Source organism: Adiantum capillus-veneris, chromosome 17 (assembly GCF_014529385.1).
Source record: "Adiantum capillus-veneris isolate H3 chromosome 17, ASM1452938v2, whole genome shotgun sequence".
Taxonomy (NCBI): Eukaryota; Viridiplantae; Streptophyta; class Polypodiopsida; order Polypodiales; family Pteridaceae; genus Adiantum; species Adiantum capillus-veneris.
In genome coordinates this window covers 87,614,398-87,637,719 of record NC_140947.1, presented here as the reverse complement: position 1 = coordinate 87,637,719, position 23,322 = coordinate 87,614,398, and positions in this window count along the sequence as shown.

Sequence of the window (23,322 nt, the reverse complement as noted above, 5' to 3'; positions counted from 1 at the left end):
CAAAATTTAGCAAAAGTAAAACCAACGGTAAAGTTTGAGCAAGTTGAAATTGGCAAATCAATATAAAGACATTGACATAAATGTCACGTAAACCATCCTCACGTAAACCATCCTCAATATTTTTAAGAAGATATGGGAAAAGTCCCCTAACTCACACACACCTATATACAGTGAAATGGTAGGGATAGCCACAGTGTTTGGATGATTTTGGTAGGGTGGGTTAACTCACTATGGCAATTACGGAAAGCCGAAAAATGGCTATCAGTGGGATGAGATTCTTTCGGACTATGATGCAAATCTTTCGTATCATAAGGACGATACAATGTGGTAGTCGATGCTCTTAGTCAAACGATTGAGATTCTCTTATGTTCATAGCCCTTAGAAGTGAATTTTTGGAATCTCTTAAGAGTAAATGTGAGCATGATGATGCATACTTGAAGGTGTGGAGTTATGTCAAAAAGAGGGATCCTTATCATTCCAATGCTGGTAGTGTGTCTATTTCCTCCACACGTGGTTCTCCTCTTTTGAGACATGAACTGACTAGATGGGAGTTTTTTTCCATAGATGATGGATGCCTATGCCACAAGGAGAGAGTTTGTGTACCAATGGATGTAGACATTAAGCGCCAAATTCTTTATGAATGTCATGACATCTCTAGTGGAGGGCACCCAAGTATAAAAGAAGACTCGTGCACTCATACGATGACAACTTTACTAGCCAAGATTACATGGATATGTTCAAGACTACGTCTTGCATTGCCAAAAATGTCAAATTGATAAAGCAGAGCACCTAAAGGTAAGAGGTCTCTTACATCTTTTGGAGATTTGATCCAATGGTGAATGGGAAAGTATTTCTATGGGTTTTATTGTGGGTGTACCAACCAACGTACAAGGTAATGATTCAGTATGCATGATTGTAGATAGGTTGACTAAACAATCAAGTCCACCATTAAAACTCGAGAGTTAGCAAGCTATTGACAATTTGTATAGATTATATGGATTGCCTAGCAATATTATGAGTGATTGTGATTCCAAGTTTAACAGTCACTTCTAGAGGGTTGTACTCAGATCATCCAAAGACCATACTAATGATTTAATCACGTGCTAGAGGATATTTTATGAGTGTAAATTATCATGAAGCAATCTAATTGGGAAGTTTATCTCCCTATTTTGGAATTTGCTAATAATAGTACAAAGCATGTTACTACTAGGTTTAGTCCCTTCATGATTATGTACCGTTTTCAACCTAGATCACCAGTTATGGTGCGATTGGCTACTGAGAAAATTCAACAAGTCAAGGAATTTATCCAAAAGCATATGGATATGTTGAAAATTGTTCGTCAAAACGTTTGACAAGCATGTGATAGATATAAGAAGTATGTTGCTGAGAAACGTTGGCAAAAAACTTTCATGGAAGGTGAAAAGGTATTTTTGCGTGTTTCCGAGTATTCAAAACTTTGAAAATTGGTCCTACGCCTAATTTATCTCCTAGATATTGTGGCCCATTCAAAATACTCACACGAGTTGGAGATATGGCCTACAAACTCCTTTACATGCACTCTCGCATTCACTTGGTTTTTCAGGTTAGTCGTTTATATAAACACTTACATAGAGATGACAATGTAATTGATCACTAGATTTGGTCCATTTCATTGAACCTCCCACCTATCTATACGGACCAAAATGCATTCTATCATTATTTACATACTCCTCATCATCATGTGCGTTGATTAGTTAAGTGGAAAGATAGACCTGAAGAAGGTGCCACTTGGGAAACATGCGTTCTTAAGAAGAAATTCCCTTCTTTTGTTTTTGAGGATGGAAACGCTTCTCCAAGGGGGGAGTTGTAATGTAAATGGCCTATGAACTTTGAGAGTAGCAGAATTAGGAAATTAGGTGAAGCATTTTTTAGAGATTACTTTGTGAGCATAGCATGTGAACTTAATTGATGGTAGCAATATAAACATGGTACTTAGTTAACTTGGCATGAACAATACTTTTGCAAGAGAGAGAATTTAGAGAACATGACAATAGTTGAGGACCGGATTCATATGGAGCCGGTCCCCCCTCCAATAGGCATTTGTATTATAGTTTCTCCCATCAAGAGAGACTTGGTACAATACAATCTTTGTGTTCCTTGTGACCTACGTGATGCAATGAAGATGGAAAGCTTCATGCATCACAAGCATAACATAAACTTGTAGAAAGCATTAACTATCCCAAGCCTCAATCCCAAGGCCTCAAACACCTTCAAATGTGGCGAGAGCTAGCGGGGAATGAGGGTAGGGAAGAGGAAGAAGAAACATTCCGTAGGAGAAAGAAATAGTTCGTCACTTATCATTACTCTTCTTGCTTAGCATACATAATAGCATAGTAATGGAGATGGAGAAGATGGCAAGCTTAAGCATTGAAGCATGGCTCTTGGTTGGATTTTCATTCCATAGCCAAAAGTGTTGATGTAGGCTTTCACTTCTCACAAGCTTGGAGAAGGAGGTGGTGTTCCTCAACTTTCACCAAGTGAGAATGCCCTTGCAAATGAGCGTGTGTGTGTGTGTGTGAAGTATATCCCCCTAGCACCCCCCCCCCCCCCCCCCCCCCCCCCCCTCCTTGCTTTGGGCGAGTGGTGACTTTTCTACATGGTGCAAGCTCATTGGACCCCTCTCCCCCTAGCCACTCACATGCAGCATGCAGTCAAGTACATGGGTAGTCTTTTGACAAGTGTCCTCCTTACCCCTTAAAGAGAGAGAGCTTGAAAATATCTAGATATTTGTTGGATGGAAGTAGAAGCTCATTGGACCCCTCTTTAGACCAACCAATAGCATTCAAGCACACCATGTGGTTAAGCTTAGTGAGAGTCTGACATGTGTCCCATGTGCTCTTTTAGACAAGGGGTGCCCCTTGGGTGAGTGGAAGGTTAGGTCAAAGATTCCCCTAACTTTGGGACTTTTATGCATAGGAAGCTTCTCAAGCAACTTCCTCATTAAGTGTGTAAGGTCTCTTTTTGATTCAAGCATCTTACCTCCCCATGCATAGGAAGCTTCTCAAGCAACTTCCTCATTAAGAGTGTAGGTTCTCTTTTTGACTCAAGCATCTTACCCCCCATGCATAGGAAGCTTCTCAAGCTACTTCCTCATTAAGTATGACAAGTACCTCAAGTACCTTAGTCATCAAGCATGACAAGCATCTTAGGTGGAGTTCCCACCTCAAGCTCAGCCCTAGCTTGCCTAAGGTCAAAGGCAAGTTTAGGTCGGGTTCCCACCTCAAGCACAACCCTAGCTTGCTTAAGGTCAAAGACAAGTTTAGTTAGGTTCGCACCTCAAACTCAGCCCTAGCTTGCTTAAAGTCACAGGACTTTTAACACTAACCATTGGAGTTCTTTAATAAAGCCTCAATGAAGCTAACCCTAAGGTCTTTAAGCTCCATTAGTTAACCTTGCTCTTTGACAAACCATCTCTCATTTGGGCTCCTTTACCATTGGCCCTGTGTTGAGATAGATTCGTAAGCACATGTCTGTATTCTAACCCTTGTTCCCGTTTATCATCCCATATTAAATGATTAGTTTCATATGAGAAAATCATTTGGGTTGGTTAGATATTAGATATCTACTGACATTACCTCTCTCTTGAAATCATAGTCGTCCTCGACAATGAGGTAAAAGAGATAAAGTCATAGTCATTAGTCAATTTGTCTTAGCGGGTAGAGGATCCCTTTTTACCCTATGACATCATTCCAAGATGGATGACTAATCCATTTGGTGCTTGGGAGATAAAGCTACCGCAAGCATGTCTCTCTTTAGTCCATTTCATCTTCCCAAGTAGAGTGACAAATTCTACATGGTGTTTGAGAGACGTCGTCATCCCAAACATGATTCTTAGTATGCATATTACTTAAATTTGTGCACAGTAAAGAGATAATTAGTCTTATAAGACAAAATATTGATCATTAAAAGAAACATGTACATTTGCTTACTCTCATGTAGCATTGTAAGCGTTGACAAGGTTCATACTATCCTTAAGCTGGATTCCTTTCATCCATCTAGCATCTTCAAAAGGATAATTTTTGAACTTAATAAGATACCGTCGGATAATCTTACCATGTCGTAGTGCCTTGTCTTCATGCCGAAGGATAGCTTTGGGTTGTAGTACCTCTTCTTGATCTTCGATTTCGGGAGGGTCTTCAATAATAGGTTCATTTGGAGGCTATCCTTTGTAGGGCTTGAGTAGGCTCACATGGAAAGCATTGTGTATGAGCCAATGGTTAGGCAACTTGAGTTGATAAGCCACCTCATTGATTGGCTTCGGAATTTGAAAAGGACCATAGTTTCTTTTTGCTAGTTTAGCATAATACTTTTGATGTCCCGTAGGATTTTTGCCCGTCGTTTGCCTCAATCGAACCTTAGGAAACTTAAGGAAGACCCAATCATTTTCTTTGAACGTTAAGGCCCTTCTATACTTGTCAGCAGCATCTTTTTGCCTTAGTTGGGAGATGGATATAGCCTCCTTAATCTTTTGAAAAAATGATTGCAGGTCACGGCTATACTCATCGGTAGGGAAGATCTTCCCATGTACTTTAAGTAGCAAGGGACTTTTAGGTCTTCCCTCTACGATTTCAGAAGGTGCTTTTCCCGTAGAAGTATGGATAGTATTATTATACGCATACTCTACAAGAGGTAAGTACTTTTCCCATTGTGAGCGTGAATCTACTTCTGTAACATAGGTCTTTAGTAGATCAAGAATCTTAAGATTGGCTATCTCACTTTGGCCATCCGTTTGTGGGTGATAGGCCGAAGAGAAATTCAATCTTGTACCTAGATTTTTGAAGAGAACTTTCCAAAAATTACAAGTCATTCTAGGATCTCTATCTGACACGATGGATGTTGGCAATCCATGGTGTTTGAAAATCTGTGATATGAAGAGAGTTGCCATTTGGTGTGCCTTAATAGTCTTCTTGACAGGGATAAAGTGTGCTTGCTTGCTAAACCTGTAGACTATTGTCCATATTCCCATATTCCCATGGATAGAGTTTGGTAATCCAAAGATAAAATCCATGAATATACTCTCCCATGGTGAATTAGGAATTGGCAATGACTGGAGTAATCGAGGTTTCTTCCCTCTATCATGCTTGGTCTTTTGGCATACTACACATTTTGAAACATACTCTTGTATGTCCACTTTCATGGTAGGCCAATAAAAGTACGTCTCTACTCCTCGAAGAGTAGGTTGAATGCCTCTAAGCCCCACATAGGAAGGAGCATGGGATTCATACATGACTTTCTCACGAAGGGAGTGGGTAACACATAGCCTATTGCCATGGAGAAGATAACCATCCTTCAAGGTGAATGATTCCTCTTTCTTCCCCAAAGCAAGGGCTGACATTATTTCCTTAAAATCAGGGTCAATAGCATACTCATCTATCATAGAAGATAGATCATTGTGAGTTGCTATTGACACAGCATTAGCTTTTGGTCGTTGTGAAAGTGCATCAGCCACTTGATTGTGCTTACCAACAATGTGAGCAATGTGGAAATTAAATTGTGAAAGAAAATTTGCCCACCTCATTTGTTTGTCGGAAAGCTTTGTTTGCATCATGAAGTACTTGAGACTTTGATGGTCTGTTTGTAAGATGAATGGAGTCCCCAATAGATAGTGCTTCCATGTGTCTAGGGCATGTAGAACAGCTAACAGCTCTTTCTCGTAAATGCCTAAGACCCGTTCATTCGTGTTGAGCCTTCGGCTCTCATATGCTATGGCAACTCCTTCTTGAAGCAAGATTGCTCCAAGGCAATCAGCACAAGCATCACATTGGACCTCAAATGGCTTTGAGAGATCCGGAAGCATAAGGATTGGTTGGGAGATAAGCTTCTCTTTGAGCTTGTCAAAAGCACTTTGCTCCTTAGCAGTCCATGAATACTTAGCGTTTTTCTTTGTTAAGTCATTTAAGGGTCCTGCTATTTGAGAGAATTTTGCTATGAAGCATCTATAGTATGCACACATACCAATAAAGCTTCTTAGCTCATGTAGATTCCTACAATTAGGCCATGCTTTTATTACCTCCAACTTTGATGGATCCATACGTATATCATCTCGAGAGATACTATGACCTAAGTATTGAATCTCTTGAAGGAAAAATTCGCTTTTCTTTTGATCAAGAAAAAGCTTATTCTCCCTTAATGCTTGAAAAATCACTTGGAGATGTTTCTTGTGTTCCTCCAAGGAATTGGATCAGATGATGATATAATCAAAGAACACTCCAGTGAATTTGCGGTAGGGTCTAAAAAATTTATCCATTAACTGATTGAATGTAGCTGGTGCATTAGTCAAGCCAAAAGGCATGACTAGATATTCATAAAGGCCAAACATTGTACGAAATGCGGTCTTTATGATATCTTCACTCACTATCCTTATTTGATGGTAGCCAATTTTAAGGTCAATCCTACTGAAGTAGGTAAAGCCTTGTAGCTTATCAAACAGATCTTCTACCCGAGGTACGGGAAATCTGTTTTTGATAGTGATATGGTTTAGTGCGTGATAATCCACACACATGCGGTATGTACCACCTTTCTTTCTCAAAGAACTGGAGAGCAAAAGGGAGAGGAGCTAGGCCTCACCATTTCTTTGTCTACCAATTCTTGTACTTGCCTCATGATCTCCTCTTGTTGAGCTTGTGAAACTTGATAGGGAGGTTTGTTAGGCGGTGAGTTTCCTGATAGAAGCTCAATTCGATGGTCATCATCCCCTCGATTTGGAGGTAAGTCCATAGGGATATCATCAATGAACACATCTTGGAATCCTTTTAGAAAGTTAGACAAGTCTAACTCTTCTTGACTCCTACCATTCACCTTTGATGAAACATTAGGACCTTTTAGGGATTCTTTGACAAAAATCATGTACGTAGAAACTAAGCTTTTCATTGATTTATCAAGGGCGAGAGGATTTACAAGTGGTATAGTACGACCAGACTCATTAGCATCTATATACATATTCTTTCCCCTATAGGTGAAGTAGATTCTCCTTTCAGGGAACTTCATGCTGGCAGCCATGCGGTTGAACCATGGTATCCCTAGGATAGCATCCTCATGTTGGAGAGGAGAGATAAAGAAGTCTTCTTTGTCGCCATAGCTTTGGACATGAAGCCTCAACTTCCCAATCAAGGGAGTAACGGAGGCTTGATGTCCCTTGAAAGCAGCATCGGTAGTTATAGCATCTCCCATCTCAAAAGCTTGAATGCCCAACTTGGTGGCCAACTCCATTGATATGAAGTTGAGAGTAGAACCCGTGAAGCAACCATGGTATGGTGGATTACTTTGCTGATAGAGTCAGGCCGTTGAGATTTGACATACTCGGCCATCTCTTCAGGTAATCTTACACAGAATTGTTGTTTTTGCTCAGCAAAGTCTATCTTTTGAAACACAGTAGCCTTGAGATGTAAATCCCAAAACTTGTCCACATATTTGTGGATAGACTCATGAGAGAGAAGCCTTAAACTCCGCCATTCGGTGAGCACTTTGTCCTTTGCATGGCTTGCAAGGAATTGCTTCATGATGAAAACTCGTAGAGTTTTCCATGTCTTTGGGGCTTCGCCATTGCCACGAAGGCTAACCCACCATTGACGAGCCGATTTTTGGAAGTGCATAGCTACATGGTGTAGCTTGGAGGACTCCTTGAAGCCCTCGTCTCCAAAGGCCGCATCAAATTGTTGGATGAAGACCAATACTTTGTTGGTAGCACCAAAAAGCCATCATAGGTGAGAAAAGAGATACTCTTTCCTCCCTCTTTGAGCTTCTTGAGCTTTTGTGACCTTCGCTATGCAAGGTAAGGAGGAAGGTGAAGAATAAGGAGAAGAGGGTGACCTCTTTTATGCACTTTTCTTCCTTGGTTTCCTCTCTTCCCTTTTGGAGTGATGAGGAGAAGGACTATGGGTTAACCATTTCCTCTTGGGAGGAGTTGGCGATCTTTTAGCCTGCCTTCTTCGTGGAGCCACATATTCGGAGGAATTTAGGGATTCATTGCTTTCTTGATCTTTGGATTCCTCCTCTCGTATGGGAGAGAGTCTTCTTTTGGGGGTCTCTTCAAGAGGCCTCGTAAGCTCTCTCTCCTCTTGAGAGGAAAGAAAATCCCATAAGCACGAAGTTGTCAACTTCAGCTTGCAAAGTGGGGTTGCCCATAGCTTGTTGCAACCTAGTGACAAGATAATTAACAAACATGGGGGCATCATCATTGGCACCTTCATGTGCAAAATCAAAGTTATCACTGTTCATTCTACTCTCTTGGTTATTGTCAGCCATGTTAATTAAACTTATATGTTTACTTGGTGTATGCTTTGGCAATTCAAAACCTTATTTGCTACTCCTCTTAGCCTTTGAAAATAGGCACTTAAGTATCTACACCCACGGCTCAAATTGGTTATTTATAGAGAGTAGTGGAGTGAGTCTAACATAGCAAAGTTGTCGAGGGATAGCTCCTTTTGGACTTCTTATGGCTCAATAATGGTAAATCCGTAGGAAACTCTAAAAAGACTCCATTATTAAGACCAAAGCTCCCGAAGTGTGCACCATATCCCACATAGTGAGCTCAACAAAACCGATAATAGATCCCAGACCCACTTACCCTAATATAATTAACAAAAACAACCATTTATAGGCTACTTAAGTACCTCTCTTCTTAAGCAAGAAAAGAAACCAAATGCTCTGATCCCAATGTAATGTAAATGGCCTATGAACTTTGAGAGTAGCGGAATTAGGAAATTAGGTGAAGCATTTTTGAGAGATTACTTTGTGAGCATAGCAGGTGAACTTAATTGATGGTAGCAACATAAACATGGTACTTAGTTAACTTGGCATGAACAATACTTTTGCAAGAGAGAGAATTTAGAGAACATGACAATAGTTGAGGACCGGATTCATATGGAGCCGGTCCCCCCTCCAATAGGCATTTGTATTATAGTTTCTCCCATCAAGAGAGACTTGGTACAATACAATCTTTGTGTTCCTTGTGACCTACGTGATGCAATGAAGATGGAAAGCTTCATGGATCACAAGCATAACATAAGCTTGTAGAAAGCATTAACTATCCCAAGCCTCAGTCCCAAGGCCTCAAACACCTTCTAAGGTGGAGAGAGCTAGCGGGGAATGAGGGTAGGGAAGAGGAAGAAGAAACATTCCATAGGAGAAAGAAATAGTTCCTCACTTATCATTACTCTTCTTGCTTAGCATACATAATAGCATAGTAATGGAGATGGAGAAGATGGCAAGCTTAAGCATTGAAGCATGGCTCTTGGTTGGATTTGCATTCCATAGCCAAGAGTGTTGACGTAGGCTCTCACTTCTCACAATCTTGGAGAAGGAGGTGGTGTTCCTCAACTTTCACCAAGTGAGAATACCCTTGCAAATGAGTGTGTATGTGGAGTATATCCCCCTAGAACCCCCCTCCTTGCTTTCGGCGAGTGGTGACTTTTCTACATGCTGCAAGCTCATTGGACCCCTCTCTCCTTAGCCAATCACATGCAGCATGCAATCAAGTACATGGGTAGTATTTTGACAAGTGTCCTCCTTACCCCTTAGAGAGAGAGAGAGCTTGGAAATATCTAGATATTTGTTGGATGGAAGTAGAAGCTCGTTGGACCCCTCTTTAGCCCAACCAATAGCATTCAAGCACACTATGTGGTTAAGCTTAGTGAGAGTCTGACATGTGTTCCATGTGCTCTTTTAGACAAGGGGTGCCCCTTGGGTCAGTGGAACGTTAGGTCAAAGATCCCCCTAACTTTGGGACTTTTATGCATAGGAAGCTTCTCAAGCAACTTCCTCATTAAGTGTTTAGGGTCTCTTTTTGACTCAAGCATCTTACTCCCCATGCATAGGAAGCTTCTCAAGCAACTTCCTCATTAAGAATGTAGGGTCTCTTTTTGACTCAAGCATCTTACCTCCCATGCATAGGAAGCTTCTCAAGCAACTATCTCATTAAGTATGACAAGTACCTCAAGTACCTTAGTCATCAAGCATGACAAGCACCTTAGGTGGATTTCACACCTCAAGCTCAACCCTAGCTTTGCCTAAGGTCAAAGACAAGTTTAGGTCGGGTTCCCACCTCAAGCTGAGCCCTAGCTTGCTTAAGGTCAAAGGACTTTTAACACTAACCATTGGAAGTCTTTAATGAAGCTAACCTTAAGGTCTTTTAAGCTCCATTACTTAACCTTGCGCTTGACAGACCATCTCTCATTTGGGCCCCTTTACCATTGCCCCCGTGTTGAGATAGATCCGTAAGCACATGTCTATATTCTAACCCTTGTTCCCGTTTATTATCCCATAGTTAGATATTATATATTTAATGACAGGAGTAATGTGATGCCAAGGGATGGACATGCCCAATGGGAAATTGGCAAAGGAGCTTGGCGAAGGGGGCTGCCTATAAGCATGTTCCTTGCCCTTGAGACTCTTAGTATTAGTGTTCGAGAAAAGTATATCTTAGCTTACGATCATATCACTTTTGATTTTTTTTTTGAAAAAAAAATGTTGAGTGGAAGAGGACAAGAAAAGATTCCGCCTAGGTTTTAAGAGAAATAGTGTAAAAAATAGGAAAACTAGCTCAAATTCTCAAAATTTTCTCTTGGAAAATCATTAAAAGGAATTGTGTATGGGGGCAAAGCTTTTTTTTTTTGTTGGTTCATTTTCTGGGGGGGGGGGGGGGGGGGTATTTTTGTTGGGGATAACGAGAGAGGGGGGGAGGAAGTTTATGTCAGGGGAGGCACATGGAATATTAATAATCAGATGTTAAAATTATCGTTATATGATAAAAGTGTCATCTTTGGGGACTCTAATAACAATGTATATCTCCTAATGGTTTCAATTTAATTAAAAACCATTTATATTCGAGATTTCATGAAACTTTGAAGTAACTAGGTGCGGTGACTTGGATGATAGTTGTCTGTCACTGACATTGCAACCCTCATTGACACTTATAATGACCACATCCCATCTCTATGTTTACGACACTTGCTTACGACGATGATGATGATGATCCTGTTATCACTCACTCAGGAATGAAGCTACTATACACTAACTATACAAGCTTCTCGACAATGAGTAAAGAGTCTCTTGATTAAACAATCTTTTTTGATGATTGAAAATGCTCTTGACCTCAATAATCCTCTTGGTGATGTTTGAAGAGTAGCTAAATTCAACTCGAAGGTTCAAACATCACATTTATGTTCTACTTTAGTTATTTGATTTTCCCCAAGTTGTGGGGACCTATCTCCTATCGTGAGAAAAAAATAAACTGCTAAGAAAAATAACGTTAGTGGCAAAAAAAAAATTATGAGCCTCGAGTCTGATGGTTCATGGATGGTGCCAAGATCTCAAATCTTTTCAAGTCAACTCACTACCGCACACGCCCATGAACTTTATAGTACTGGTTGGTGGCTTCTATGTATCGTATGGTGCTATTGGCATTGAAAGTGGGCTTTGGAAGGTGTAGTGGCACATGCATGCATGGGGGGGTGGGGTGGAGGGAATAGGTGGTAGGGTAAGGTGACATTTGAACAACTATGACATACAAATAGAGAGAGAATAGATGTGTGGGTGGAGGAAAGAGAGGGTAAAGCACATGGGGCCTAGCAAGTGAGGGAAAATAAGAATATTTGCAATAAAAAGCAACAATCTTTGCTCATGAGGAAGAGCTATATCATTGCACAAAAGAAATACTATTGCATCTTTTATAGTTCGAAAGTGGAGTCCTTGGTTTATGCATGGAGGAGGACATGCCACATTATTGCTCTTGTCATATGGGGCTGCCTTTGTCGGTAGAGCAGGGCAGACTTTCTTGAAATGAAACAAGTCAATGTTCTTGATGGTCGCTTGGTGGCCTTGCTATGTAGCAGTAGATGCCTAATTGGATGTGTCACACTATATTTAGAGGGATTCTAAATAAGGAGGCAATCTATGGTTAGAGGCTATGCATGATATAAACAAAACCATGACCATTGGGTTTTTTTTAAGGCTTAGAATATGCTTATGTTTTATGTGAATGTTATTTATATGAGTAAAACACCAAATTCTATCTATGCTATGAGAGAGAGAGAGGGGGGGGGGGAGAGAGAAGAGATATTTTATTATTGTTCTCAAAGGTCAAATATGACCGATGGGACCAAATATACATGTGATGTAGTATGTGTGCGGCTGATGAATGATTCTCAATGCTCCAAAATTGTGGTGATGAGAGTCACAATGGAAAGCCCACACTGTGGCTGGGAGAGGAAAGTGTGTAGGTCTAAGTTGTGGCTAAAAATGTGAGGGAAGCAGGTTCGGATGCGACCAAATCTGAGCACTTTAGTAGAGTGTGGTACACAGACTCACGAACTTGTAGTGAGCATAATGTGCATAATCAATTTGAATCTTCTCCATTGCCCCAACACCATGTTTTGCATTGAAGGGAGTGGGAGCTAAGCCAAATGGTTGCGATAGTGCATATCATTGACAAGGGGATAGGCTCAAGCATGTAAGGGTGAGTACAATTTCCTCTTTCAGTAAAGAACATTGCTTTGTAGTTTGAGGAAATATGGGTGGTGTAATGTATGAAGAGAGACCCACTGGATTCCTCCCAATCCATAAAACATTGGTGTTGTAGAAAAGCTTCATTCACTTGGGAGTCTATTGAGGCATCATCTAGCAAGTGTAATGCATCCCATCTCCCAAACCACTTCTTTATGTCTTGCATCCATCCCTTGCTCAAGATCTTTCTTTTATGCATCTTTTGAACTTTCTTGCTTGCTTCCCATGCAATTGTAGGAAGTCAATGTGAGGGGTTTTGTCGCATCTTATTGATGTACTCCACAACCCTTTTCATGCCCATAACCTCAATTGGGAAAGATCCTGACTCAAGAAGTAGGAGCATATGTGTCTTAACTTGGATAAAATTTGTAAGAAACGGCTTTTGGACATTCTCAAACTCTTTCCAAGTAGAATTTGAGATGCTCCCTCTCCACACTTCAACTCCATAAAGAAGAATCGGTGTCACCAATGTGTCCAAAAGGTACTTCTTGAACACCCAACACTTGATGTTTTCTACATTACACATGTACTCAAATGCATAGTACGCTCTCTTTTTGGATTCCAAATGACACATAGCACATTCATGCTACTCTTGATTTGCCGGTTCTCAAGGCCAAAGTACTTAAAGCTCTCAACAACTTAAAGTGTTCATTGTTGTAAATAGTGCATGGCTTCTCCTTATGGTTGGTTTTTACAAGCATAACCTTTCTGTTGGATTCATTCACAATGTGTCTACTATGCAATCAAAAGTTCTAAAGGACAACCATAAGCTTTTGTGCATCCTCTAAAGTGTGTGCTAAAAGCACTACATCATCTGCATATATCAAAAGCATGATTACCGCATTGCAAATAGTGACCTCTTCAATGCCTTCTTCTTGCATAAAGTCAAGTACCATTTGTTCCAATTGATCGATGCATAGACCAAAGAGAGTTTGTGACAATGGAATCCTTGTTTAACCCCAATAATGCTTGCAAGATTTTTGAAATTCCTCTTCCTCTTAATCCTTTGTGTATCATGCTCCCAAGTACAACAAGAAGTACAACACCATCTTTGCTTGTTAGTTCATCTATGCCAACCTCCGCATTCCATGGGTATCCATTGCAATTCCGAAAGCATACTTTCAATTGTAACTCGGCCTCATAGGTTGCACATTCCTATTTGCTTAAGGGATTTGCCTCCTCCTTGGACACATTTTTCTCATGAGAGATCTCCTTGTTTTTCTTATTCCTCTCCTCATATGCCTTACGACACATATTTTGTTGCTTAATAATGCGATCTTCACATAAATTTCTTTTTGTATCACTCAAATAAATCCAACTATTATCAAAGGTAATATTTTGTTTGGACTCATTGGGCATGGTGCATACAATTGGCTGTTCTCCCAAGCGAGGAGCTCCTTCCTTACGCACTCTATCCGGACATGCCAAAGTGGTTTTTGAAGAAACGTATAATATCAATGGCAAGAGAAGGAGGTTTCTCTAGCTTCTCTTTGGGAATTTCACAAATAACAATGTTGTTTGAGCCATAGCTTGCATGAGGGAGGAATTAGGAACCACATTGGTACCACATACATCAGCCCAAGACTTGTTTGTGCATACAATTTCCATGTCGCATACATCCCTGCTTATGGTGTCAAATTTCTTCTCTTTCAATACATGGTCATGCTCCACTTTGCTCATGCGCTCCTTCAAAGCATTCACGTCCACAAGAGAGCATTTACACTCCTTAACTTCCTTTTCAAGTTGCATCAAACGTGTTGTTTGCATCTCAAGTGTCCTCTTGAGGTCCTCGTTCTCAACCAAATGATCCCTTAGTGTGCCATTCTCCATTGCAAGTGCCCGTAAGTCTTCACCTTGTTTGTTCACGATCTCTTAAACGATACCAAGTATGCCATGATTATGGTTTTCGATGTCGTTGGTTGAGTAGTTGTGTTGCTATCTCCACACTGAGATTTTGAATCATTTTCTACCATGGTTGGGGACCGTGTTGAAGAAGGAAAAACCTTGTGAGTGCCGAAAGACATTGTATGTAAAATAAGAGATGAGAGTCAACTTTCCCGAACCTATTCAGTTTAGAAATGCTGCTTCACAAAAGCCTTCCATCGTGCTCTTTGATTGAGGCTATAGATCACCCGAATCAAAGTTCGGATGAAGAAATTATGATCAAAAGACTGAACTAATGTCTACTAGGTCAAAAACGGTTGCACTAGAGAGAGAGAGGGAGCTACATGGAAAATTTTGTGTTCTCCAACTGAGTTTTGTCACTAGTAACAAAGTTGCAAGGTGAGTTGCCACATGTTGTGGGGAGGGTAGCCATGGCCATTGCATGCTACTAGAGATGACCTATATTCTACATAGTCATCAACTTGTTTGCATGTCTTCAAGCACATGCATGAAGGCCCTGGTGGTGCATTGGTGGTCTAGATTTGATGCACCCAAAAGGGCTAGTCGTGCACTAGAAAGTCACGGGTTTACGATGCTCTACTTTTGTAAGCACGTGACATCAACCTTGAGGGCTAACAAGTGCCAAATTTGTGGATGTGATTGTTTGCCCACCCAATGGTGCTTGTAGAGTCGCCCCTCCTCTTTTTTTCTAATGTCGTCGAGCGCGAGTCAACGATTGAAGGAGTTGGTAACTCTATTGCTGCTGCTGCCACTCCTAGTTGGCATAGGTTGCTCATGCAATCTGTTGTTCTGTTCTAGTGCAACATGTTGTTTTATCGCCCTGCCGTTTGTTGCTGCACTTATTGACACAATGGGATGCTCCGTCTATAGGATACAATCCTTCTTTAAAATTTATTTATTTTTGTTTGAGACTTTGAATTCTCTTGGGGTGTCCCACAGCCAGGGAGTGAGAAAAATTGAATCCTTGCTCACCTTGAAGCATAAGCCCTTGGGTTCAAGACCTATTAGCTACCTCTTTTACGCCTTGGGATTGATCCAACTACGTTAAATTTTCCTTCCTCCAAGTTCTTTATTGGGACGATTTTCTACAATGTTAAAACATCAAGTATTCTTCTTATCCTTCTTCTCTTATGTAGCCTTCTGGGTCCGTTTCCTATGACGAGAGCGGGAAAAGAAGTTTCTTTTTTTCCACTTCTTATATTCCTTCTTGTTCTCAAACTAGCTATGGCTACATACCCTTAAATCAATACATCAACTAATTATGTTAAGATAAATCTTCTTCCTTCTTTGATCATGAAGCGAATAGATGGGTGCTCGTCTTTGGCTTGACTTTGAGGTGGACAGTTGTTGTTGGGTGATGTTGATGATCACATTTATGGTCTTGTTTTGGTTTTGGATGGCCCCTGTGCAATTGGTGATGGAACATTTGGGCTCCCTCTCTTCGTACAAATGTTATTAGGTACGCTGAGGTAGAGATCTATAATGTGATGTGATCCTATGCTATATTGTGTTAGTGTTGTGCTAGCTCTATATTTACTTGTTTGGGAGGTGGTTTGTCTTGTAGTTGAGGGCTTGCCATCTATGGCAACCATGCATGCTAATTTGAGTGTTATCGTTACAAATCTACGAGGGTGGATCCTTGTAAAGCAAGTCTGCGTTGGTTGTTAAACATACTCTCTGCATTTTATGAACTATGGGTGTCTGAGATTGGTATGAGCAAGCCTATCATTGTAATTATTTTTGGATTATTAATTCATCACTACTCTGTATTGCAATTAAAAATAAGAAATAATCTTCTTTCATTTCTCTATACTTAATTAATACATAGGATTTGATTGCTTAGATTTCTCTCTAGCTTGTTTACACCCACCAAATCTTGACATCATACAAAAACCTTGCACGATTTTTAAATATTTTCTCTGTTCAAATTTTGCACATACACTCAATGCAAAATACATACAAGACCTACTCGATACACACATGAAGAGCACTATTACCCAAAAAAAAAAAATCATTGGAGAGGAAAAAGAATAGTAAGAAAAAACTTAGCTCCATGTTTATCACACATAAAGACCTCTGTTGCTATGATCCACGTCTCATCAGAGTGATGACCTACACTGTGATACCACTTCAACAAACGGAGGCAAGATGACCTTGCAAATATGCGCAAAACAAAATAGCCTGAGGATCGTTTGTACAAGTTGTTCGTTGAGACACACAAGTATAGAGAGGGAGGAGCATGCATGTTCACCTCTTAGAATGGAGTGCTATGCATACCAAGTGAGAAAAGATATGAGAGGAGAGCAAAAGAGAGACACAGAGCATTGGGTGCAATCGCCCTCTATGCAAGAGTGAACATTTCCTTCTTGCACATATTTATTTATGGATAACAGCCAATGCTCAAGAATGACTATTGCTCATAAAACGCTCCAAAAAAATATGTCCATAAATTTTCTTTCAACCTAAATTAATTGTGCTTGTCACCTGTCAATCTGCTTGCCACCTCTATACATCAAATATGCCTCATAATTAAATACAAGAAAGGAACCCACACAAAGAGACAAAAGAGACATATGGTAAAACTATGCACTCTTCATTGCTTTAAAGATTAAGCCACTCAAAACGTTATGATTTTACATACGTTTTGTTTGAATTAGAAGTTACTCAACATCCAACACCCCCTTTCCTTTCCTTTCCTTTCCTTGGTTTCAACATCATGAAATCTTACGAAACTTACTCAAAACTTTATAAAGCTACTTAGCTTTTGTTTGATGTAAAAGTTGTCCAAAACCACCACCCCCTCCCCTTCGTATGCTTGAAACATGACCAGTTCTTACGAGGAAACTTGCTCAAAAACGATAATTGGGTTGCTACTTCAAAGAGCATGACTCGCACCTCTATCTTTTGTCTTTTCTTATGCTTCTCACCACACAAGGGATTTTTGGCATGGCCAAAGGGCAACATAGAGTTAGGGCCGCTAGTGAAAAATAGGAAATTTTAATGGCCTTAGCTAAAAATGTTTTTTTGGCTAATTTTTTTTGTAATTGATTGGAAGTCACCAATTGCATACACAAAATCCATTAACAATGATTACAATTCATGAATATGTCTTTAGCTATGCAAATATAGAGCTCATGAACATAAAAGGTAGTGGATAGATTAACTAAGACTTCATAAATTAGAAAAAAGAAACACTTATGCTTTTTGATAAACATAGAGTATGTATTAACCTACATTTAGTGTACTACTATTCTTTTTTGTCATGAGCAAAGGGAAAGGCTATAGCATTAGTTGACATTTTTGGGCTAACAAAAATTCCAAATTCATTTTATTAAATTTGTTTTCACGGAGGAAAGACCTATAAGATGGTCGAGAAAATTCTTACATGTGCTCATTGAATAGCCTCCATAGTAAATATATTTTCCCATTTAATGCTTATCCTTGTCTTTTTAAGAAAAACAAGGTGAGGGATCGCGAGGGCCTGCCAATGGAAGTATTTGTAAAGGTGTTGTCAAGAAGTAGGTAGAGGGGGGCATTGGAATGTGTTTTTGGAGTTTAGTGGAAGCAGTAAGTAGATAATGGAGTGGTCTAACCAAAATGAGAAGTTAGTGCTTGTTGTTATGTCAGTGAAGGAATTTGTAGTCCAAATATGTGTGTATGTGTGTGTGTGTGTGTGTGTGTGTGTGTTGGTTGGGGGGGGGAGAGAGAGAGAGAGAAAGAGAGATAGAGAGAGATCCAATAACCATGTTTTTCTTGGCCGCAGCAGTGTGCAGGTCACATACTAGTATGTATGAAGAGCATAGAGTAAATGCCATTTCTACTCTCACTATCCTTCTTCCTAAGCACGATCTCATGGTGTGTTTATGGATATGTTGTTCATGATATTTTCATAGAGGTGAGAACTACGATATCTTGTAACGAACATGGAGGTAAATGCTAAGTTATCGCCAAATATTTGCTAAGTTACTATCAAATATTTTGTCCAAATCTCAGCCATTTTCTACCATGTTGTAGATTACAAATACTATTGGCGTGTCATTGGGAATCTCACCCTATTGGCGTGTCATTTCCAATAGGGGTATCGTTGCATCATTAATTAATGGGTCTATCATGCATTTTATTAATTAATAAAGTAGGAAGATTCCCTCTGTCTCCCTTTCACAAAAGCAAAAGTTCGTTATTTGTTGGTTCCCATGTTGCGTCCGCCCTCACCCCTACCGCTGTGGAGCCAATACCTGCGTCCCCCACCCCCCTCTCTCGCATCCACTTGCCCTATCATTGCCTTCGTCGTCGCTTGTTGCAAGCAGCTCAAAAACCCTTTGCCATTGCCCGTCCACACAAATGCATCCACCATTGGTCTGTCTTCACTCGCATGCTCTCTCTCTCTCTCTCTCTCTCTCTCTCTCTCTCTCTCTCTCTCTCTCTCTCCACCCACATATGACAGGTGACATTTCATGGCAGAAAAAATTTCCTCTAGTACTCGCTCATATCTAGCTCACTTGGCAACATGCCCTTGCCTCCACTAAACACCTGCATGGAACTACAAAGTACGGTCACCTTTTCACTGCCAAAGTGATGTATTGCGATGGCTTGTGGAAGAGAGAGAGAGAGAGAGAGAGAGAGAGAGAGAGAGAGAGAGAGAGAGAGAGAGATTGCATGCCTCCCCTACACTCGTTTGTACAAGTGTGCATCTCCCTTGCAATTATAATCGAGCGATGCAATCAATGTTCAATCTCTCTCCTATGTCCCTTGCTCCACAGACCATCTGATCTTCCCTTCACCATACGGCGCATGTGCCTACTTCAGCACCTTCACCCTAGCCTCTTTGTCCGCACACCATTGCGAGGATTAACAATATGTTTTTCCTCTCACTTCATGTGTTACTACCATCCTCGCCTCATCTCTCTCTCTCTCTCTCTCTCTCTCTCTCTCTCTCTCTCTCTCTCTCTCTAGGCGTGACCAACCTCGCCACGAAAAATCTAGCATCGATACATGTATTCAAGAAAATCAATGTTCTTATGAAAAGCTACCAAAAAAATTATTTTTGGAGATATTTAATCTCACAACCATGGGTATTTTGGGAATTTTGGAAAATGTGAAGGGAATTTTTGAAATTCATGAGATTAATGAAGGTAGTTTGGGAATTTTTGAGATTTGAGGGGTATTTTGTAATTTCCACAAATTAGAGGGGTATTTTGGTAATTTTCCCTTTATAAGATCAAGTTTATTTTATGGGTTTTTACACTATGTTTCTCCTTTTTCCCTTGCCCTCAACCCGAATTTTTGAAATTGAAAATAGCACGATATTAAGCTCTCTCTATTACGTCCATGTTCCACCCCAAAATACCCCCTCTTTCCACTCAGTTTAGCTTTTATCCAACCCGTTACAAAAGCATCTTCACTGATTCTTACTCCTACTGGCTCCACGTCCTTTTACCTACTAGTAGCAGTAGCTACTCGGTCCACTCTTATAACGTGGAATCTCAAAAGATTCCAATCCCGAGCTAAGGTTCCAATCCCGCGTGATGAATAGACAAACGACACACCATTAATAGGCAGGCAACTTCACAACCAACAGCAAATCTAAAAGGACTGACACCATGATGCAATGTTGCCCATGGGAAGCATTGGGAGAACTGTCAGAGCAAGGCATCGATCGCGACAATCTTAAACAAGAGTTGCCTTTAGCCGGATAGCTTCTGACACAGAGGGTGACACGATTTCCTCCCGGACTAATGGACAACACATCTGACCATGGCAATTGTGGGTTCACATGGGAGAAGCAAAGAGAAGTCATGTGTTGCTCCTTTGTAGAAGTGCTGGTTGTGAGACACACACACACACACACACACACACACACATACACATAGAGAGAGAGAGAGGGCTACCCTTGTGCCAATGATACAACACGCATTGATGTGTTGCAGGTTGCGTTTGTATTGCTTCAGTGGAGATTGCTATAGGCTCTTCTGATGTTAGAATTTATACCATGGAATTCACAAAAAGGAGTAGAAGTAAGACAATGTACAATCTGTAAAATTGAGCTGAAGGAGCCAAAACTTAAATCCATACAATTGACAACAACTATTTTTCCCACGTTAGCCAAAACTACACCCAGCAATATGTACAATGACCAGATCTGAGACTCCACACATGAATCGATGCTGAGTTACATAAGCCAAAAAATTTGTTTGTTGCAAATTAGATACTATGACTTGCTACTCATTCACTGAATATCATCAAGGTCTCCTTTATATGTTTCGATTGCGGCCTTTAGAGTGCGATTTGCCATTATTAGTTTTGATCGAAGAGATGTATAATGATTGAGCTGGTCACCAGATAGCTCATGCAAAACCTGTGTTTTCATATCTTCTATCTTTTGCAATGGTGGGTCCTGTCCATCGTCAGCAGCAAATAGCTTTTCTGGCTTCGCTCCATTCTACATCTGGATATATATACAATCATGTACATGCAATGCCGCACCAAACAGACAAGTGCAACATGCAATTGGTGCAGTTGAGAAGTCAAAGGTGGAGCTGTTGGCGACCTCACAACATGGGCAATAATCCCTTGCAACCATTCACTGTCATAACACTTGAAGCATGCAACAAACATGTGGTTCGCCATAGTACATCTGTCCACTGCACGCAAATTTAAAAACCTACTCAATTTGCTGTCTCGTGCCAGCTTCCTCATAGAGAAAGAGAGAGAGAGAGAGAGAGAGAGAGAGAGAGAGAGAGAGAGAGAGAGAGAGAGAGAGAGAGAGAGAGAGAGAGAGAGAGAGAGAGTAGAGAGTAGAGAGAGAAAGAGAGCATTTGCATTGCTGGCAGCAAAGCGCACACGCGCGCGTGCGCACAGAGATTAGAAGGAGCTTTTGAAACCGAGTCTTTCACGACAGCCTCTACTTGGTCGCTGTTGAAGCCCCACGACGTGCCATACAAAGTTATGTGTTCGAAGAACTCTGTAAAGGTTTGGAGCTCATCCAAGCCCTGAGAAAGCCTCTCCAAGAGAGAGAGAGAGAGAGAGAGAGAGAGAGAGAGAGAGAGAGAGAGAGAGAGAGAGAATTGCTCATGCAACCTGCAGCCATACTGACGCCGATAGCCTCGCAAAAGAACTTTGGACGCAACTACTGTGCTCTAAGCCTTTAAGGCTCTATAGAACTTCACACACAACTGGCCTCCACATGGACGCCATAGCTAGTAGGACGCCCAAGCAAGCCCAACACTAAGGCCAATGCTTTAGCAGGCCAACAATAAGATTTGTTCTATATGCTAAAGTTTGGGCATCCAAAAGGTAGCTTATCATTGTTGGAATTTTATATAGAAATGCTTAGGGTGTGAAAATTCACACCCTCAAATTGTATGGGTTAGAAATGGTGCTACCATGGTTTTGATAGTCTTAAGGATTATTGGCATTGTGATTGTCCATGTATTTATATTATTTTTCTTTTATATGAATAGCCCCTTTTTGACTTTCTAAAAAAGAAGCAATTCTATTGTTTTAGAATGTTAAAGTGAAACTTTATCTTGCATAATTTTAGTAAATTTTATACACACACATACACATATATATTGATGAGTTCTTTTTATTTCACATTTCATTTCAAGACTTTGCATGGCTTGACTTTTCTTATATTCTATAAATTAATTTTAATTTGTAAGATTTTTGAACTATTTTCTCACATATTTCACCGTTTTTCTTGCCTTTACCACGGTTTGCAACCAACTAGTCAAGGCTAAACTAAGGCAATCCTTTCTCGAACACTATTCCAATTAAACACTATTTCTCTAGTTATTCTCTCATGTAGCTTCCAAGAGAAGGCACTAAGTTAGTGCCACTGTAGGTTTCAAAAATCTGACTTAGAAAAAAAACCTTTATACAATCCTCTCGTCTAAAGTGAAACATAGTTAGGACGCACCTTTCCAAGGTTGTGGTTATGTGAGTTGAGGCTTAGTTATTTATTGATGTCAAATACCTAGGTATATCTCTTTGTTTTTTTGGCTTTCTAAAAGAAACCCTTAGCGTTGTGCTGGGTAGGGAGACTTTCATTGTTTTCAGTGCATGATGGAGACTTACCTTTCATTTCACATGCTGACATGTCTTTACTTTTCTTGCATTCTATTGTTTTAGAATGCTAAAGTGAAGCTTCACCTTGCATAATTTTAGTAAATTTTACACACACACACACACACACACATATGTTTTTTTTTTTCATTCTATTGTTTTAGAATGCTGAAGTGAAGCTTCACCTTGCATAATTCTAATAAATTCTATACACACACATATATTAATTAGTTCTTTTTATTTCACCTTTCGTTTCACAATCTCACATGGCTTTACATTTCTTGCATTTTATAGATTGATTCTAGTCAATGTTAACGTTCAAGAAAGTCTCTTTTATTAAGCGGCTGCTGATCAAGTTTTCTTTTCACAAAGAAGAAAACCAGAAATACTAGCAAATTTTTTGAGATTTGCAAAATTTTCGGACGACTTTCTCACATATTTCATAGGTTTTTCTTTTGCTTGCCATGGTTTGCAGCTACCTAGTCTCGATTTTCAATCGGCTAAAGACTAAGCTGAGGCAATCCTTTCCCAAACACTGATACCATTTTAATTCAACGTAACAATTTTATCACTTTCTTATTGTTTTTGAAAGCCATCGTCACCCTTTCACTTGTTTTTCTTGAGGGTAGTTGAACTTTGAAATCAAACAAGAAAGATGTCGCTGGAGGGTTTGAGCCTAGGTCCTCACTCACCCACACATCCACCTTGACCACTAGGCTATGAGTCCATTGGTAGGCATATCTCTTTGCAACTAAGAGCAGAGTCCCACTTGGGATTAGTGGTATTAGATAAGCCCTTTTAAACTCGTAATGC